Below are 20,424 nucleotides of genomic sequence, written 5' to 3' on the forward strand. Positions count from 1 at the left end.
GCACACACACACACACAGGGGGACACTGGAGGGAGAGCACACACACACACACACACAGGGGGACACTGTGGGGGTGGGGGGACCAGGAGAGTATCATGGGCCAGGGCAAGTTCTTAGAAAAACAATGCATACAACTGCTGTGCTGTCTGTTTTTATAACACTGACCTGCTGCTGCACACAAGGCAGGTCAGTGTGGGTGGCCAATGCGAACATGAGACTCCGCTCCGCTGTCTGTCCGATCTGTGTGCACTCTGCACTGCAGCCTCCAGCTCCCTTCCTGACCCCGCGGCATTGAGATATGGCTCCGCCCTCAGCTGAGTTCCCCAGGGGGAGAGGTGGCCGGAGGCGCGCCTGTCTGGGGGGGGGTTTATCATGCAATCTGCTTGATAAACTGCGGGCACCTCCTGGGGCAGACTGAGCCTCTCATGGGGCCCCCCTGACCCCGCGGGCCCTCGGTCCGTGCCCAAATGCCAGAATGGTCAGTCCGCCCCTGACTGAACTTCACACATACAAGGTGTGTCTAAAAAGTTCAGTGAATGGTCCGATATCAACATGGGCATGGTGTGGGAGCATGCACATGGCTATCCAGAGACACGGTGAGAAGCGCCACATAGCATGGAGTACACGTGACCATGCAAGCAGTCGAGGTAGGGTCACAGTGCAATGGAGCAATGAATGAACATCAAGTTCTGCTACAAATTGGGGAAACAGCAATGGAGTTGCATGAAATGTTAGACAATGGATGTTGCTACACGATAATATGCGTGCACACTGTGCAATCCATGTGTACCAATTCTTGGCTCAGCTGGGCGTATCTGCTCTCGACCATCCACCGTACACTCCTGATCTGGCGCCTGCAGACTTCTGTTTCCCCATCTGAAAAGCATCATGAAATGCGCACGTTTTGCAGGCGTGGCGGCAATCCAAGAATGTGTGACAGCAGTTCTGCGATCGATTTCTAAAGAGGCCTTTGCTGACAGTTTCCAGAAGCTTTAATGAATATTGCCAAATATGTGTTGTGAAGGATGATGATTATTTTGAAGGCCAATAAAGGTAATGTGTGTGTGTACCTTCTGTTTTGTTTGTTTTCTGATACCATTCACCAAACTTTTTAGACACACCTTGTATATTGGGAAGCAGAGTTGTAGCATTAGATATTTTGATTTTAAGCCATTAGAGGACAAAAACAATATTATATGAGGGACACTAATACAACCATATATTGAAAATACAAGCCACTGAAGGCATAACAAGAAAAATCTTGATTTAATGTAAAGTAGAAAATGCTAACATGACCTTCAACTACAGTTACCAACACCAGTGTCATATCAGGGCATCTCTGACATATTGATGTTGTGGGTTATATGTAGGGTTGCACCAATATCACTTTTTTAAGACCGAGTACGTTCTGCACGCCTGTGACCTGTTTTCAGCCAACATCGGGCTAAAGTCTGCTGTCAGCTGACATTATTCAATCAGTACAGGAGGGATCCCAAATTTACATTCAGGATCCACCCAGATGCCTGGATCAGCACTTGGCTCAGCATCCCACCAAACTGCTGGGAGACTCAGCCAGGGGCTCCCACCCTCTCCACAGCTGCAGTGCTCTCCAGTGAGCGTTGGAGGGGCAGATCAGAGAGACTGGAAATCACCGGCTCTGCTCACTAAAGACCTGTATAATAATAATAATAATAAAAAATATTTAAAAGAGGCGTTCAGGAATGCAAAAAAACAAGCATTTATATTCACCTAGGTGGATGCAGCATTGGTCCAGTGCTGCATTTGTCCCCCACCACTTCGAAGACTCAGAACCGAGCAATAAAAAGACCACTAATCACAGTTCTCGGTCTTAGAGGCGGTGGCGGACAGATGCAGCATTGGACCAAGATGAAAATAAATTGATTTGGTTTATAGGTGCATTACAAGTTCTGTCTCATAAATTTATAGGTTAATAGTTTAATAGCTTGATTTATGGCCGATTTTGAAATAAAGGACAAAAAGAGTTTGGAGAACAATTACAGATTTACGTGAGCATAACATTGCATAGCATGTGACATGCTGGTCACAAAAATTTAAAAAGATTAGAACGTAGCTATTTTTGAACATAATTCTTGTTATATTCGTGTTTCATGTCATAATTCATGCATGCACTACTGTTATCTTCTAAGAAAGTGGTGCTTTGGACCATGGGAGATGTTTTTGCAACACTGTGCCAATGAAAAACACACATTTGCCACATAAAAGAACAACAATTCTGTAAATAGTAAGCATAATTGTTATTTCACTAATATTCATAATGCCACATAACATTTTTTGCATGCTTTAGTGGCTGTTGACTTTTATAGAGCAAGGCCACTAAAAGGCATCCCTAGGGTGAGCACAGGGACAGCATAGGAAAAAGATTTCTGGATCCCAGGATCAGCTGTAACCTCGGTTTCATGGTTCCATCAAAGAGTAATGCCCTGTACACACGAAAGGTTTTGCCGTCAGAATAAACTCTGAAGGTTTTTCCGATGGAGTTCCGACGGAATTCCACTCAAGCTGTCTTGCATACACACGTGGTGACGTACAACACGTATGACGGGACTAGAAAGTGGAAGTTCAATAGCCAGTAGTCAATAGCTTCCTAGGGTGGGTGACATAAATTTTCAAGATCATTCCAACTTTTAAGTGCATGTGCCTTTAGGACAGCAAAACCGGTAGTGTGTACAGAGCATAATGCCGCGTACACACGAGCGGACATTACGGCGGACTTTGCCCGGCGGACTGGATTTCGTCGGACAATTCGATGTGTGTGGGCTCCAGCGGACTTTGTTTTCTCAAAAGTTGGACGGACTTAGATTTGAAACTTGTTTAAAATTTATCCGTTGAAATCGAGTCCGGTCAAAAAGTCCGCCGTCTGTATGCTAGTTCGACGGACAAAAAGCCATGCTAGGGCAGCTATTGGCTACTGGCTATGAACTTCCTTGTTTTAGTCCGGTCGTACGTCATCACGTACGAATTCGACAGACTTTGGTGGATTGTGTGTAGGCAAGTCCGTTCATTCAGAAAGTCCGTCGGAAAGTACATCGAAAAGTCCGCCGGGCAAAGTCCGCCGTAATGTCCGCTCGTGTGTACGCGGCATTAGGCTTGGTTTGAGCAGACTTCTTGATGATCTTGTCCTGAAAAAATAAAGTTGTGTGAGGGTTGATGTCATTGAATGGCAGCTGGCTTGTTTATTCATTCCATATGGGGAGCAATGACAAGTTCCATCAGCCAGCACCTGCTAGCAGAGATGGGCCAGATTGCGAGCTTTCAGTTACGACATCCTTTGGTATTGTATGCAGTGCTGGGACAAGGCCATCTGGTGCCCAGGGCGAAGATGGCAAACTGCGCCCCCCCCCCCCCCCCAGGTATAAAGAGTCAGTGTCCTTTCAAAACCAGAAAACACTTAAAACAATACAACAATACAATACTGTAGCTGCAACCCCGTCGCAGTATATGTACTGCGGCGGATCAGCAAATGGTTAAATTGTAAGTTCACTTTACAGAAAATCTGTAAGGTGAACTTACATTGGTCCTGCTAACCTGGAGTCCAGTGATCCCCCCGCACTGACCCCATTACATTACACAGCCCCCTGCACCTCTGGACCCCTTTACATTACACAACCCCCTGCACCTCTTGACCCCTTTACATTACACAGCACCCTGCATCTCTGGACCCCTTTACATTACACAGCCCCCTGCGCTTCTGGGCCCCTTTACATTACACAGCCCCCTGCGCCTCTGGGCCCCTTTACATTACACAGCCCCCTGCGCCTCTGGGCCCCTTTACATTACACAGCCCCCTGCGCCTCTTGATCCCTTTACATTACACAACACCCTGCACCTCTGGGCCCCTTTACATTACACAGCCCCCTGCACCTCTGGACCCCTTTACATTACACAGCCCCCTGCATCTCTGGATTCCTTTACATTACACAACACCCTGCATCTTTGGACCCCTTTATATTACACAGCCCCCTGCACCACTTTACATTACACAGCACCCTGCATCTCTGGACCCCTTTACATTACACAGCCCCCTGTGCCTCTGGGCCCCTTTACATTACACAACCCCTGCGCCTCTGGATTCCTTTACATTACACAACACCCTGCATCTCTGGACCCCTTTATATTACACAGCACCCTGCAGCTCTGGACCCCCTGTATGTTACACAGACCCCCTCTTCAGTACAGACCCCCCCTTCATTGTAGCCCCCCGTTCAGTGCAAACGCCCCCGTTCAGTGTAGCCCCCCTTCAGTGTAGCCCCCCGTTCAGTGCAGACCCCCCTTCAGTGCAGAATCCTCCTTCATTGTAGCCCCTCGCTCAGTGCAGACCCCCCTTCAGTGTAGCCCCCGTTCAGTGCAGATGCCCCACTTCAGTGTAGCCCCCTTGTTCAGTGCAGACCCCCCTTCAGTGCAGACGCCTCCTTCAGTGTAGCCCCTCGCTCAGTGCAGACCCCCCTTCAGTGTAGGCCCCCGTTCAGTGCAGACCCCCCTTCAGTGCAGATGCCTCCTTCAGTGTAGCCCCTCGCTCAGTGCAGACCCCCCTTCAGTGCAGACGCCTCCTTCAGTGTAGCCCCTCGCTCAGTGCAGACCCCCCTTCAGTGTAGCCCCTGTTCAGTGCAGACCCCACTTCAGTGCAGATGCCTCCTTCAGTGTAGCCCCTCGCTCAGTGCAGACCCCCCTTCAGTGTAGCCCCCCGTTCAGTGCAGACGCCCCCTTCACTGTAGCCCCCCCATTCGGTGCAGACCCCCTTCAGTGCAGACGCCTCCTTCAGTGTAGCCCCTCGCTCAGTGCAGACCCCCCTTCAGTACAGATGCCTCCTTCAGTGTAGCCCCTCGCTCAGTGCAGACCCCCCTTCAGTGCAGACGCTTCCTTCAGTGTAGCCCCTCACTTAGTGCAGACCCCCCTTCAGTGTAGCCCCCCCCATTCAATACCTCAGATCAGCGCGGCGGCACATGCTCAGCAGATCCCCTCTCCCTGTTTACACATAAACAGAGAGGAGGGGGAGGCGGCTTCACTCTGCTGGGCTGTGCCTGTGTGACATCCCGGATCGCACAGACACACAGCCCGCGGCCGCGAGAGGAGAGGATGGTAGGTGCAGCGGTGTCACCCTGCACTCCCCACACACCCCTTCTCCTTGCATCACAAAGATCGCATCTCAATGCCTACTGTGCCTGTCACTGAGGTGCTGCCACCGCTTCAATCCCGGAGTGCGGGGCGGCCTGACACCCCTCCCAGTGTGTGGCCCGCCCCCACTTACCTCTGCACATTCTTTGCAAGCAGGCGCAGTGTTGTAGGGCGGCCGGTGGCAGTTGTTAAGAAAGTTTAACAGAACACTGCCTGCCAGCACTGTGCCCCCTTCCTACATAAAATTGCTTCGCCCAGGGCATCCGCCCCTTCCGCCCACCCCTTGTACCGGCCCTGATTGTATGTAAATCTCTGGTTTATGTAATTGCAAAACAGTTCTTTTGTTTTCTACAATGTGTTCAGTTAGAACCAAAACCATGGCCATTCACACATTAAAAAACCCTTATTTTTTAAATAATCTTTAATCAACCCCAGAGCTCCAAAAAATGGAGTATAAAGAGAGAGATTTCATCAGCTTCTGACTAAGACATGATGGTGGGAGCTTTGTCTAGGTAAAAGAAACTGGGTTCACTTCTTGCAAAACTGTTTGTTATACCATATTGGGTATATTTTTTTGATGTAGTCTTTTGACTCTCACTGTGCATGGGTTGCCCCAGTCTACAGCACTCTCTGCTCACTGTTGCACGAAAGGGGGTGTCTTTAGGAATGCCACAGGCATCAACACAGTTTCTCTCCCTCTCACCAGCCACCAGTGAGTGAAGGAGTAGCCGTGTGGGAGAAGGAGAAGAAAGACAGATGGCCACAAGATGTTATTGCAGGGCTCGGATTTCATCTGCAGTGAGCTGGAGGAGAGCTTTGTCCAATACCCCAGGATACAGAGGACTCCCTGATTGTCTGCTGTGCAGCCTGGGAGATGGCAAAGACTGCTGGGAGCCTCACTAAACTATGGGGGATGTAGTCCCCTGAGACAGCCTCTATAAAGCCAAGTACTGGATAGGACTAAAAGTCCCAGGAGGACAGAGGGTGTCAGGAGAAGAAAAAAGCCAGAGCTTGAGCGGTTTTGTGGGTAAATTGAATTGTGACCATTATGCCCCGTACACACAGTCAGATTTTCCGACGGAAAATGTTCGATGGGAGCTTGTTGTTGGAAATTTCAACCGTGTGTAGGCTCCATCTGACATTTTCCATCGAAATTTCCATCACACAATATTTGAGATCTGGACCTCAAATTTTCCGACAACAAAATACCTTGTCGTAAATTCTGATCGTGTGTACACAATTCCGACGCACAAAGTTCCACACATGCTCGGAATCAAGCAGAAGAGTCACACTGGCTATTGAACTTAATTTTTCTCGTCTCGTCATACGTGTTGTATGTCACTGCGTTCTTGACGTTCAGAATTTACGACAAGATTTGTGTGTATGTAAGACAAGTTTGAACCAATATCCTTTGGAAAAAATCCATGGATTTTGTTGTCGGAATGTCCGATCGTGTGTACGGGGCATTAGAGTGGGCTGCCTGTCATGAGTGTTCACCACAGTGTAGGATAGAGACTAGTCTGCCACTTCCTCACAGAGGGCACATCTGTTAGAAAGGTCCAGCAAACTGGAGGAAAGGGGCATCGCTGATTCTATGAGAGATCCCCTAAATGTGGTAGGAGGCATAATCACAGATTTTTTGGTGGTAAGGGGATGCTGGCCACAACTTTCTTGATCGCTTCCTAAGGGACAGTGTCACCCTCAACTTTGGATATAATTTGTGTACTTAATCCCTTTACTATGGGTTTCACTTTAACCTAAGTGATACAAAGCAGGAAATATGGGCCCCAAAGATTAAAAATATACTGGCCAGAGGGTGGTTTTTGGAGAGACTGAAGAACCTTTTAGCTTCTGATATCACCCTGTTAGAACCTCCCAATATTCAGGGTTCAGGTGCAGAGACACTTTGTCCTCTCGTTGTTTCTAGTGTTGTACATATTTGTTAAAAATTATTATTATTTGCTGTTCTGTTTTTACTGCCTTTGTTGAGAATATTTCCCAAATCGTTTTTTTTAGCATTTAGCCTTGGTGTGACAGAGAGTGTGGTATTGCTAGAAGGGTCGTTGTCAGCCTGAACCAGGAGACTCATAAATCAGCTGCTCTTTCGAGGGTAAGCAGTACATGTGATTTTGTGAACTAGGATATATCTAATGCATGGTGATGCATGGTGTGTGTCTAATATGGCTGCACAGATTTCCCATTTAAAACTTTATTTCCCTTTCATTTTTTTTCTTTTACTATGTGACTTGATCCTCAAAGGGATCAAAAGTATCAAGTGTACTCTGCAGGAGTACATGTCAAAAAATTAATAATGACAAAATGCTGTTACATTCACTAGACTGTATCTGAACAAATAGTTTCAAATAGTTTCAACACAATCAACCCATCTTTATAAAATTCAATGTTTTATTTTTATTTTAGTTTTGAATAGAGCGGGGAAGGGTACAACTGTCAGGTTTTAAATGCTACTACAGGAAATATCAACAAAAAGCCATAGACAGTAAAGTCAAATTACTGACCACAAACTATCCAAAAGAAGCCAAGCTTTATCAATATTTGATTATTATCCTACCAACACCAAAATGTACACTAGTAAGGATATGGTTATGCAGAATACATTCACTTATTCAAAAAAAATAGAGTAACAGGCCTGCTCATATTTAGTGTGACTCAGCTACAGATCATTTCTTGCACTGTAAACCTGGATTTGAAACCATGTGGTTTTGATATATTTCTTTTCAATAAACATCTGTAGCCAGGTACTGGCACAGAGACTTCCCAGGAACCTCGGCAATTGGAAGGGAGGAGAGAGAGAGAACTTTTAGCAAAGTTGCCCTGGAAGAGCAGGATCACTTGAAGTCAGGCGGTAGAAGAGACAGAGTGTGGGGCTCACAGTGTCTGCATCACTTATCCCCAGCTATCCGGAGGTTTAGAGTGAGATTGCCATTCTGCTTCTGGCTATCCCAAGACCCCATGCAAGATTGCCACCCTGCTCTCAGCTATTCTAGACACATAGTCAGCGCCTATCAGCTAAAGACACAGATCGGCATCGCCGACCTGTCTTCCCGCCCTTCAGAGACTCAAGATAGGACTCCAGTTACTAGGAATGAGACTAGGAATTATGCTTTCCTGGAACTGAATGCTATCCTGGAACTGGTAATCTCAAAATCATGCAGAGCTTATTACTAATGCTCATATAAAAAAACATCTACGTAGCAGTGACCATAATATGGTTTCATTTAATGTTAGCTGTAATCAACAAGCAAATACTGGAAAGATAAAAACCCATAACTTTAAAGCCTCGTACGCACAATCGGATTTTCCGATGGGAATTGTGTGATGACAGGCTGTTGGCGGAAAATCTGACCATTTGTACGCTCCTTTGGACAATTGTTGTCGGATTTTCTGCAAACAAATGTTGGATGGCAGGCTTTAAAATTTTCCGCGGACAAATGTCTGTTGTCAGATTTTCTGCGCATGTGTACACAAGTCCATCGGATAAAAGTCTAAAGCACAAACACGCATGCTCGGAAGCAAGGATGAGCCAGAAGTGGTCAGTCTTGTAAACAAGCGTTTATAATGGAAAGTTAACATTCATGACGCGGCAAATTATGAATTCTCGAAATTCAGCACACATTCTCTTCCTCTTTAATGGTATGATAATGAAGCTGCTTTGCTGGTGATACTGATGGAGTTATTGCAAACGAATTTTCAAAGGCTTTTTTTTTCTAGTGATATCAAGAAAAATATTATTATGCTTGTTATTTTTTTTTTTTGGTGCAAGTTACCACAACACCATTATCCTGTAGTTTTTAAAATCAAAGATACAACTATGTTGGTGTCCCTTGTTAATTTTACATTGTATTTTTTAAAATGTAACTGCCTACTCCCAAACTGTCATTTGAAGTAAAACACATAGCCAAGTATTATTCTCCACAATTTCTTTAGTGTGCATTAAAAAAAGAAAACAAATAAGATTAGACATGCTATCTGCCAATAGAACTTAACCGCAAAGTGCATTCTATGCATCCAAAAATTTACCAATTATACCAAATCAAATCGTTATTCAACCATAAAATAAAATAAAAGCCTCATGCATGTGTCCTGTTTCTTAATATAGGGGGTCAACAATGCCAACAGTTGCTGAAAGCAGGGGTCCGTCATCCGAAGATAATTCCGAAAATCATCTGGATTATTCTCCTGGAGCTCCCGCAGCCAAGGCATAATTGGTCACAATTAATAGAGCAACCAATTTTTGGTCCAAGAAATCCTCCTCCTCCTGTTCCTGGACTGGACTTGGGCCAAAGCAATAACTCCAAGGCCAATAATAAATAACACGTTATCTCCTCTGATTCTGCAACATGGCTGGTTGACGAACGGACGTTCAGAAACGAACTGAAAAGCGCAAAATGAAAAGCACGAATCGACACTCACCAAACTTCTACTAACACGAAATTAGCAGAAGGAGCCCAAAGGGTGGCTCTAAAGAGCTGAAAAACCATGTAGTATGTCACTACGTTCGTGTTTGTTGGCCAACAATTCCTTGCCGTTTGTATGCAAGACGCAAGTTCCTGGCCAATGCCCTTCGGACAAAAGTCTAAAGGGTTTTGTCTGATCGTGTGTACGAGGCTTAAGAGAGCAAATCTTCCAAGGATGAGGGCTGCTCTTCAAGATTTAGACTGGGATGGAATATTGGCACTGATAAACACAGAACAGAAATGGTAATTCTTCAAAAGACTGTATGTGAACACGCTGCAAACTATATTCCCCTGGGCAATAAGTTTAAAAGTCTAAAAATAAATCCTATGTGACTCACAGCCAAAGTTAAAAAAACTATAAATAATAAGAAAAGAGCGTTTAAAAAAATATAAAAATAAAGGCACACTATCATGGTTTAAATGTTACAAAAAATATAACAGAATATGTAAAAAGAAAATCAAGGCCACAAACGAATGACAGATTGCAAAAGATAGTAGGACAAACCCCAAAAAATTCTTCAAATTTATTAATAGTAAAAAGGCCAGGTCTGAGCATGTAGACCCTTTACAAAATGATCTAAAGTGGGTGACTGGAGACAAAGAGAAGGCATATATTTATTGAATACCTTCTTCAGCTCTGTGGGGGAGCTCATGTCTATAATGGGGATGATATTGACAAAGCCCCAAATGATCCACAATGACTAAAATTGATATGGTCCAGAAATATTTTGACAGAATAAAGGTGAATAAAGCACCTGAACGTGATGGCATACACCAACGTATCCTAAAATAATTGAGCTCTGTCATTTTAAAGCCATTGTTTCTAATTTTTAGGGCTGGAATAGTACCACTGGATCGGCGTAAGGCCAGTGAGTGTGGTGCCTATATTTAAAAAGGGATCAAAGTCTTTACTAAATAACCATAGACCTCTTTGTTTAACTTCTATAGTTGGAAACATACTGGAGAGTTTAGTAAAAAAACACATAGATAAGTTCTTGCTGAAAAAAAATATTTTAACCAACAGACAGCATGGATTCACGAAAGACAGAAGTTGTCAGACAAACCTAATTTCTTTTTTATGAGGAGGTAAGTAAAACCTTGGATAGAGGGTTGGCTGTGGTTGTAGTATACTTGGATTTTGCAAAAGTGTTTGACACAGTTCCTCACACACGGCTAATGTGTGAGGTAAAGTCTATAGGCTTGGAAAGATCAATTTGTAAATGGATAGAAAACTGGCTAAAAAAACTGAATTCAGAGAGTAGTGGTTAATGATTCATACTCTGAATGGTCTAGGGTTGTTAGTGGTGTACCACAAGGTTCAGTGTTGGGACCCTTACTTTTTATTATATTTATAAATGATATAGAGTCTGGGATTAAAAGTACCATTTCAATATTTGCAGATGACACCAAGCTTTGCAGTGGAATATCATCCTTACAAGATGTCTCCAATTTACAAGTCAACCTCAATGCACTTTTTAATTGAGCAACTATGTGGCAAATGAGGTTTAATGTTGAGAAATGTAAAGTTATGCACTTGGGGCTAAGAATATGCATGCATCATACATACTAGTGGGAGAATAACTGGGGGAATCCATAGTGGAGAAGGATCTGGGGGTTTTGGTAGATCATAAGCTTAATAATAGCATGCAATGCCAAGCATGGCAAAGAGCCTACATCATAGACTCTTTACCGAGATAGGTGATGCGTTGTGTCAGAGCGACACACAACACTACAGATTGGTGCGCGCGAGCGGCCTATCCTGCTGGACATCATATGATGCGCAGTTAGGATAACTGATCCCCCATCCGGCCATCATTCTGCTATAGGCCACGCAGGATGTGGTTAAAGTGAGATTAATTTACAGTGAAAGAAAGATAATCACACACCAGCAAACAATATGAGAATGCATGAGAATCAAAACTAAATGTCAAAATGCCTAACCAGCAACCAAAAACAAAACTAATATATACTATATACACAAATGATATACACACTAGGCAAGGGAAAACTGGAGGAGCAGGGAGCAAGGCAGCAGGGTACTGGGTGCAGGGCAGGAACAAGAGCAAGGTCTAGGTCAAAATTAAATAGCAACAGAATGGTAAAGTACAGTACAGGAGCAGCCAAAACACTGAAGCACCATGTGCTAGTGGCAGACACATTATATGTCCTGCTAGCAGCTGAGACAATTTGTAACTGATTACTGGGGCCTGCTGGCGGCTGGCCTGCTGGTGGACACTGGGACTGTGGGTTTCTTTGGAGTATTATAAGCGTAGTAGGTCTCTGTCTAGAGTTGGGGGTTGCTATTGTTCATTTTCTTATGGTATTGTTATTCTGTGTGGGCTCACTTTGAGAATATATGTACAGTATTTCCCTTACCCCTCAATAAAACAAAAAAAAACCCAAAGCATATGGACTTTTCTATGCCTCTGAGTGTCTGAGAGGTGAATGCACATTTATAGGTTTTGTCTCAAAAGCTGGTGCCAAAACAATATAGATATAGCTGAAAATGTAATTAGAATCAAAATATAGAATTTAAAAATGTTAAAATATTATTTATTAATCATATAACATATAAATCTACGTAAACCAAAACTCTTGAAAAAAACATTTAATACCTGGTCAACATATAGCAGAGGGACCCTATAGCACTACTGTATTTCTAGGATTATGCAAGCACCATTTATCCTGTATGTTTTATTACAAATTATGTGAGCAGACTGCAGTTCCTCTTTAATCCTTAATGAGGCTCTCACCACTACAAATGCTGGGGTAAGAGCATGCACAGCACTTGCAGATTCACTGACACATTTCATGGTAATGGCATCATCAATCCTACAATTGGTGCTCAGATGAAGGAATGCTATGCTAAAGAAGCAATTGAAAGTCACAGCACATCCTATGTGACAGGTGTGGTGTACCTGCAAGAGTTAAAATGAGACAAACACTTAAAGTAGGACTATAGGCAAGACTTTTTTTCATTTTGGATACGGGAGGGTTATAACCCCTGTCAGATTTTTTGCCATCAGTGTCCTTTTGGAGAAATCTCCCTTCACTTCCTGTCCCATAGCCAACACCGAAAATGAGAGGAAATCCCTGCAAATTAGGGGAACTTCTTGGGCCCCCGCAGGACACCAGAACTAGTGTCCCCATCGGAAAATCCCCCCTCTATTATTTTGCTGTGGACAACCCAACATTTGGGATTTACATTTACTTTCACTTTCAACCATAATGGTAAACAGGACACATGTAGAGGGTGAATCTCCCTAACGGGGACATAGACAGAAAAAAAAACCTAACAAGAGTTCTAATACCTCTCTACTCTATCCAAAACTAAAAAAAAAATGCCTTTAGTTATACTTTAATGTGACAGAGCACTATTTTGCTGGGACCATACAAGTTGCATGTGGGGCTTTGCAGGTTTGCAAGTCCCACGTATGCCCAATAGAGTTGCCACATCATCCATTTAATCCAAGACACATATGAATTACACAGGTTCTGAAGCTGATTTAATGCAGATAAGGAACCAAGTGAGTTTAATTACCACCTTAATTAGCCGCAGAACCTGTGTAATTAATGTGTGTCCTGGATTAAATGGATGATGTGGCAACCCTAATGCCCAAACAGAGTCATTCAGTTTATGACTCTATCATAGATTGTTGTGTAGCACGGACCCCCGAAGGAGCTGCTGATTTATTTGGGCCTGTACTCTGCTTTGTTTCCCCTTTGTATATCTCAGTCCCCCTGACACAGCTGTGGTGTAATAGTGTGCAGTCAAAACGAAATCATAAGGCAAGTTCACAATACTCAATATAATATACCTGTCTGTAGTTACCTTACCCTCCTCTTGGCTGGTGATGAAGACTAAAACAACACTCACATGGTTATACTTGAATAATAACCTTATTTACTGTAATTGTTTTAGAAAGTTTAAACTACAATGGTTGTACTGTCAGACCAACATAGTCCGACAGTCAACTGAACTTTATATTACAAAGATACAATACAGGTATAAAATGTCTGAAATAATATATGAGTGGTGTAGCAAAGTAAATAGGATAACCGTCAGAGTGAATTTATCTCACTGTGAGCACTTTCCTATTCCCTGCGCGCTTTATTACTATACTAAATAAAATAAACTAACTTGACAAAGTGTAGTACAACAATTAGAGAGCTCCCTTATTTGGTATCACTCTACCTCAATATAATAAAGGGACACAAGGCCTTGTGTTTTACTAAACAGTCCTTCTTTTCTTCTTCTCTTCTGCTAGCAAAAACAGAGCAGGCTTGTAATCCAAGGGTTAAAGACTCCTGATCAAAGTAGACTGAAATGTGTTAGCAAAGTCCTGGTGTAATAGCACTATAACTATCTTTGGTGCCAGTGACTCAGTACTAAACTCTCAATGAGGTGTAGGCCCGAAGCCTGATATTAACTCAGTCTAATCCTCCTGACTTAGCTTGTGGAACTATGGGTCCCAGTAGCTCTGTCTTGTGCAGACGTATGTATGAAAGTGCATCAAGAAACTTTTGGGCAACAGCCTTCTCACCCAACCAGGACATTGTTGTCAGAAGACTCCGTTCTGATGTACAGGGTTCTGTCTCTGTTCCACAAGTTCTCAGTCTATTCGCTGTGGCCACACCGCCACGCTGTACCACTTCACAGATGACCAGGGGTCCTCGGTTACCTCCTTCAAGGGTCTCTGGAATGATCACACTGCTGCTCCAGCATGCTGTGATGTAAGGCCGAATCAAAGACTGCTCACAGACGACCGGGTGTTCTCGGTTACCTCCTTCAAGGGTCTCTGGAATGATCACTCTGCTGCACCAGCATGCTGTAAGCTAAAGCAGGATTGCTGATTGCTGTTTCGCTCCACACAGGGTAGGCCGCATCTCCATGGGACACACACACCCACGGAGTTCTGCTGGCAGGACACGCATCCCAGGAACAAGAGACCTAAGATGGCCGCTCCCAGCCTTTTTATAGTCTCCCCACAATGCAGTTCTGTTCCCTGAGGTTTGCGGAAGTTACTGAGCATTGTGGGTAGGTCAAGTTAATATCCAAATGTAAACAAACAATGTCAACTTGAATAGAGAAAAATAAATAAAGATGCAGTCCTTTTATATTTTGACTGCTAGATGGCGCCATATGATAAGATATAACAGAAACATTAAGTTACATCAAAAATGTGTCCCGCTACACACTCCCCCTGCTTGAACTCTTTGGTCCCCAAAGAGATGTAAAATTTTGTTTCTGTAACACATTTTTGATTCTATATGGTTATACAAAACAGACAGGGGAGATTTACTCCAATTTTTACATGATGGGGAGCTGTCCTGTACATTCACAGCCGATACCTTAATGTCATGTACAGATGTGTCAAGACGCGAGATGGGGTTTCTTCTCACCAAATCTGCGGTGAGAAGGTCAGACTCTCTTGACAACCCTTGAGGGGTGAGGACAATTTCTTCGTAACTCTCCTCTAACACATCATAGGTTTGTCTCTTGGATCTGTAACTGACTCTTCGCTTCTTCTGATTCATTGGTTCAAATACAGTAGGCTCACTTGCCTTCTCTTTCTGCTCAACCATTTCTGCCTCCTGCAGATGGGTTCCTTCCAGTCCTTTTTTGGATATTTCTTCATCCACGGTGGGAAAGGTAGACACTTCCAACCCTTCTTCTGGCAGTGAAGGTAGAGGGTCACTTCTTGGAACAACAGGGGCTAACAGCAGCTTCCCCAGGTCCGTGTTGGTCCGAACGATGAGAGAACTTCTTGAGGGCCCTTGCAGCCAAGGACAGACAATGGCCAGTGTCTCAAAGTTCTGAGGCTTCCCATCCTTCAACGGATCACATGACAACTTGACCCGCAGACATCCATCACAAGGGTAATCTTCTGCTTGAATACCCTGAACCTTTAAGTCTTCCAACTTCTTCAGGGGCAGGTATGACAAGTATCTCTTGTAAAAGTCTCTGGTCATCAGGGTAACCTGTGCACCTGTATCAAGAATGGCTCTGGTATAGATCCCTTAAATCAGAACAGGCACTACAGGCAGAGGGCCTACCAACTGGGTAAGAGGCCTGTTAGAAACATCTGTAACCACAGATTGGCATACTTGGACTCGTGCTCTCTTCAGCTTCTGCCGCCGAGCACACCGCTTCAATCATTGGTTTAGGGACTGAAAGGCATTTCCCACCGAAACAGTATAAACAGCAGGTGTTTTCCATTGCTCCCTTGCAGACTCAGGGAAAATTCTTTCCGAAGACCCGGATCTTCTCTTCATCCTTGGGTCACTTCTCTGAGGTCTCCGCCAGTCTTCTGTCTCCATTCGTGGACTTGGACATACTTGCTGGTAGTGACCTACACCTCCACAGTTTTGACAGATGCATTGCTTTGTGGGCTTCTGGCCAGACAACTCAGTACGTTCTGCCATTAATTTGTTCATCATCTCTGCCATCTGAGACACTTGCATCTTCAAGGTGTCTAACTCAGACATGAGATCCGATGACCCGATCAACATCTTCATCATCTTGGTCATCTCTCTTTGCAGCTGAAGTGTCAACTTCTCCAATTCAGGGTCGCTCACCCTGCTTTGTTGGATAGGTGGGGACCAGGATATTGTGACAGCGGTCGCTCTCAGGACTCTGGACTAACGTTCTTCCTCCCGGGCCTTTCCAGAATGCTCAACGGTCACACTCGTCTTCATGCGGGCGAGGTCTTCTTTGCACCACTGAACCACAGTGGCAGGGTCCATACTGGTGTCAAGGGGGTATCTGGGGGGTTGCTTACAGAGTAACAGTAATCCCGGACGAGCCCCACGTGTAGCATAGACCCCTGAAGGAGCTGCTGATTTATTTGGGCCTGTACTCTGCTTTGTTTCCCCTTTCTATATCTCAGTCCCCCTGACACAGCTGTGGTGTAATAGTGTGCAGTCAAAATGAAATCATAAGGCAAGTTCACAATACTCAATATAATATACCTGTCTGTAGTTACCTTATCCTCCTCTTGGCTGGTGATGAAGACTAAAACAACACTCACACGTTATACTTGAATAATAACCTTATTTACTGTAATTGTTTTAGAAGGTTTAAACTACAATGGTTGTACTGTCAGACCAACATAGTCCGACAGTCAACTGAACTTTATATTACAAAGATACAATACAGGTATAAAATGTCTGAAATAATATATGAGTGGTGTAGCAAAGTAAATAGGATAACCTTCAGAATGAATTTATCTCACTATGAGCACTTTCCTATTTCCTGCACGCTTTATTACTATACTAAATCAAAAAAACTAACTTGATAATGTGTAGTACAACAATTAGAGAGCTCCCTTATTTAATATCACTCTACCTCAATATAATAAAAGGGACACAAGGCCTTGTGTTTTATTAAACAGTCCTTTTCTTCCGCTAGCAAAAACAAAGTAGGTTTGTAATCCAAGGGTTAATGACTCCTGATCAAAGTAGACTGAAATGTAGAAGCAAAGCCCTGGTGTAATAGCACTATAACTATCTTTGGTGCCAGTGACTCAGTACTAAACTCTCAATGAGGTGTAGGTCTGAAGCCTGATATTAATTCAGTCTAATCCTCCTGACTTAGCTTGTGGAACTATGGGTCCCAGCAGCTCTGTCTTGTGCAGACGTATGTATGAAAGTGCATCAAGAAACTTTTGGGCAACAGCCCTCTCACCCAACCAGGACAGTGTTGTCAGAAGACTCTGTTCTGATGTACAGGGTTCTGTCTCTCTATCACAAGTTCTCAGTCTATTCGCTGTGGCCACACCGCCACGTTGTACCACTTCACAGATGACCAGGAGTCCTCGGTTACCTCCTTCAAGGGTCTCTGGAATGATCACACTGCTGTTCCAGCATGCTGTGATGTAAGACCGGATCAAAGACTGCTCACAGATGACCGGGAGTTCTCAGTTACCTCCTTCAAGGGTCTCTGGAACGATCACTCTGCTGCTCCAGCACGCTGTGATCTAAAGCAGGATCGCTGACTGCTGTTCCGCTCCGCACAGGGTAGGCCGCAACTCCGTGGGACACCCACAGAGTTCTGCTGGCAGGCCATGCATCTCAGGAACAAGAGACCTAAGATGGCCGCTCCCAGCCTTTTTATAGTCTCCCCACAATGCAGTTCTGTTCCCTGAGGTTTGTGGGAGTTACTGAGCATTGTGGGTAGGTCAAGTGTAACGAGCCCCCTGCTCGCTCGGTTCCACTCTCCCGACACTCCTCTGCAGGTATAGAATCAGATTGCAGATTGCAACATCTGATTGTTAGGTCATCCAATGCTCCGGGATTAGAACTACAGCTATGTGCCGTTCTAACCCAGTTGTGATAGCTCAGAACAAACACCAGGCAGGCTGTATGTAAGTTCAACCAGGAATCTCTCTTATTGGAAAATACAGGCTCTTTTATACAGTAAAAGTGGAGGTGCATACCTCCGGCTCATATTACTCTAACAATACACCTGTAACCTAATTAACCTAATGAACATGGGCTAATTAACTAATCCCTTTAGACAGCCTAGATGACTCAGACATGACCTTTAGGCCAGACTGGCCGTCTTGTACCTCAGATAACCCAATCAACATAGACTCTTCTTCACACAATAGCAGAGTTAATTAACACAAACAACAATGGGGATCTAGTGACTCTTGGATCCCATACTAGAGACTTATTTACAATACACATTTTAGCAGACAACAGACAGACAGGTGCTAGAATTTACATCAGCATCTCCTAACAGTATCTGTCCCAGCATTATGAATCAGCCACTATTTCTAATATGGCAAATCCAGGGTCCCCAGAGTCTGTGTGTCCTGGGGGACCAGGACCTCGAATCCACAGTAGTACCACCTCAAGGCCCCCCAGGCATACAGCTCACAAAGAGCATGGTTCCCCCAAATGCCAGGGCCCACAATCGATCGGCAAGAGGCTAGCATTCAGTCCACTCCAAAAGTCTTTCTCCCGGCTAGGTCTGTCACATTCAAGTTAATATCCAAATGTAAACAAACAGAATACTTCCATGTCAACTTGAATAGAGAAAAAGAAATAAAGATGCAGTCCTTTTATATTTTGACCGCTAGATGGCGCCAGATGATAAGATATGACATAACATTAAGTTACATCAAAAATGTGTCCCGCTACAGTTGTAAATCTCAGAAATTTGTGTCCAGGCCTGTCAGGCTCTATGAACAGGTGATTTGACCAGACTGACAAAATTTACGTAGGTTACAGTCATGCACAGTAAGAGATAGTGTTTGAACAGGCAGGGATTTTGTACAAGCTAAGCTTGCCAACTCCATAGCTAAAGGCTGTAGTGCTAAGAATGTTGACATTGACAGGGTGTACACCTGAGAGTGAAGTGTGAGTCAGTGGGAAGACAGGCTGAAGGCCTCAATAGGGTAGTAGTAATAATAGATTGATTATCGTATTTATCGGTGTATAACACACACTTTTTCCCCCTGAAAATAGGGGGCAAATCACAGGTGCGTGTTATACGCCATTATGTTACCTTGGAGGGACGGGGGGGCGACGAGCGCCGACTGAATTCACCTGAGCCGTCATCTTCTGTTTACCTGGCTCTCACTTGGCTCTCACTCAGCAGTCACACACAGCCCCACCTCCGCCACTGGCATTGGACCAGTGTTCTGTCTATCATAGGATCTGGTCCAATGCCGGTGGCGGAGGCAGGACTGTGTGTGACTGTGAGAGCCGAGTAAACAGGAGATGACGGCTTGGTGATTTCAGGCACTGATCAGGCTGCATTGATGGGAGACGGTGAGGATGCAGATGGGCATTGATCAGGCTGCATTGAGGCTGCAGATGTGCATTGATTAGGTTGCACTGAGGCTGCAGATGGGCATTGATCAGGCTGCATTGAGTCTGCAGATGGGCATTGATCAGGCTGCTTTGAGGCTGCAGATGGGCATTGAAATATGTTTTTTTCCTGAAACTTCCCTCATAAAATGAAGGTGCATGTTATACACCAATAAATACAGTATATGAGTATTTTCTTAGATGAATGTGATACTGAAAGCCCCCAGCAAGGGAAACTATACAAAAGTTATGCTTACATTTTTTTTTGTTTTGTTTGTTGCTATTCATCCTTGCCCTTGATGTCTGTCTTTATAAATATTGGCTTTGTGGCATATATTTTTTCTATTTTTTATGTTTTTATATTTAGCCAGTATAATATGATTTTAGGTCTTTTGCATTGTATTAAATGTTGACACATCTTCTTTCAACCACTCACACTTTTGATATATTCTCTTCTGTTAATTAAGAGGCAAATATAAGACGATATGTGTGTGCTGACAGGTATGACTAAAGCCATAGTGTGGAAGTGAGTTATAATGTGTAGTTAATAAAGGGTTCAAGTTGACCTGGATTGAGAGCTGGCTGTTTGGATCGATCAATACAAAAAATATCTGGGGCAAAAATGTGACAACTTCATGCCAAACAAGTGAATTATCATATGCTAAGTTGTAAGACTGGCTCTGTAAAAGAAAGAAAAGTTGATATTACTGCACAAAATAATTTTTTTTTTTTTTATATTAGCGTTACAAAATGTTCAAACTGAATGTTTCCAAAGTTATTGACCTAAATGGCTCTCCCAGTACTGAATAACTCAAACCTTACATTCTCCTTTAAATGAGTCACACAGACACTATATGATTTTCCTTCTCTTATTGCTAAAACCAACTAAAGTTCTAAAACTAAAATGATATACAATAAACTCAGGCACTTGTCAGTTAACATTAAAATAATACATTGACAATAAATCCATTAC

General features: G+C 43.8%; 1 protein-coding gene and 1 long non-coding RNA gene across 2 annotated transcripts in view; one reads left to right on the top strand and one right to left on the bottom strand.

The window, feature by feature from the left end:
* Positions 1 to 11,743, top strand: part of LOC141127699 (uncharacterized) — a 92,719-nt gene extending 80,976 nt beyond the window's left edge. Inside the window, exons 3-4 of the long non-coding RNA XR_012241584.1 lie at positions 7,171 to 7,264; positions 9,275 to 11,743. This is a non-coding gene — a long non-coding RNA (uncharacterized lncRNA). The remainder of the gene's footprint in view (positions 1 to 7,170; positions 7,265 to 9,274) is intronic.
* ITGBL1 (integrin subunit beta like 1) overlaps positions 1 to 20,424 on the bottom strand; it is a 408,856-nt gene that overhangs the window by 355,773 nt on the left and 32,659 nt on the right. The window lies entirely within an intron of this gene.

Source organism: Aquarana catesbeiana, linkage group LG02 (assembly GCF_042186555.1).
Source record: "Aquarana catesbeiana isolate 2022-GZ linkage group LG02, ASM4218655v1, whole genome shotgun sequence".
Classification (NCBI taxonomy): Eukaryota; Metazoa; Chordata; class Amphibia; order Anura; family Ranidae; genus Aquarana; species Aquarana catesbeiana.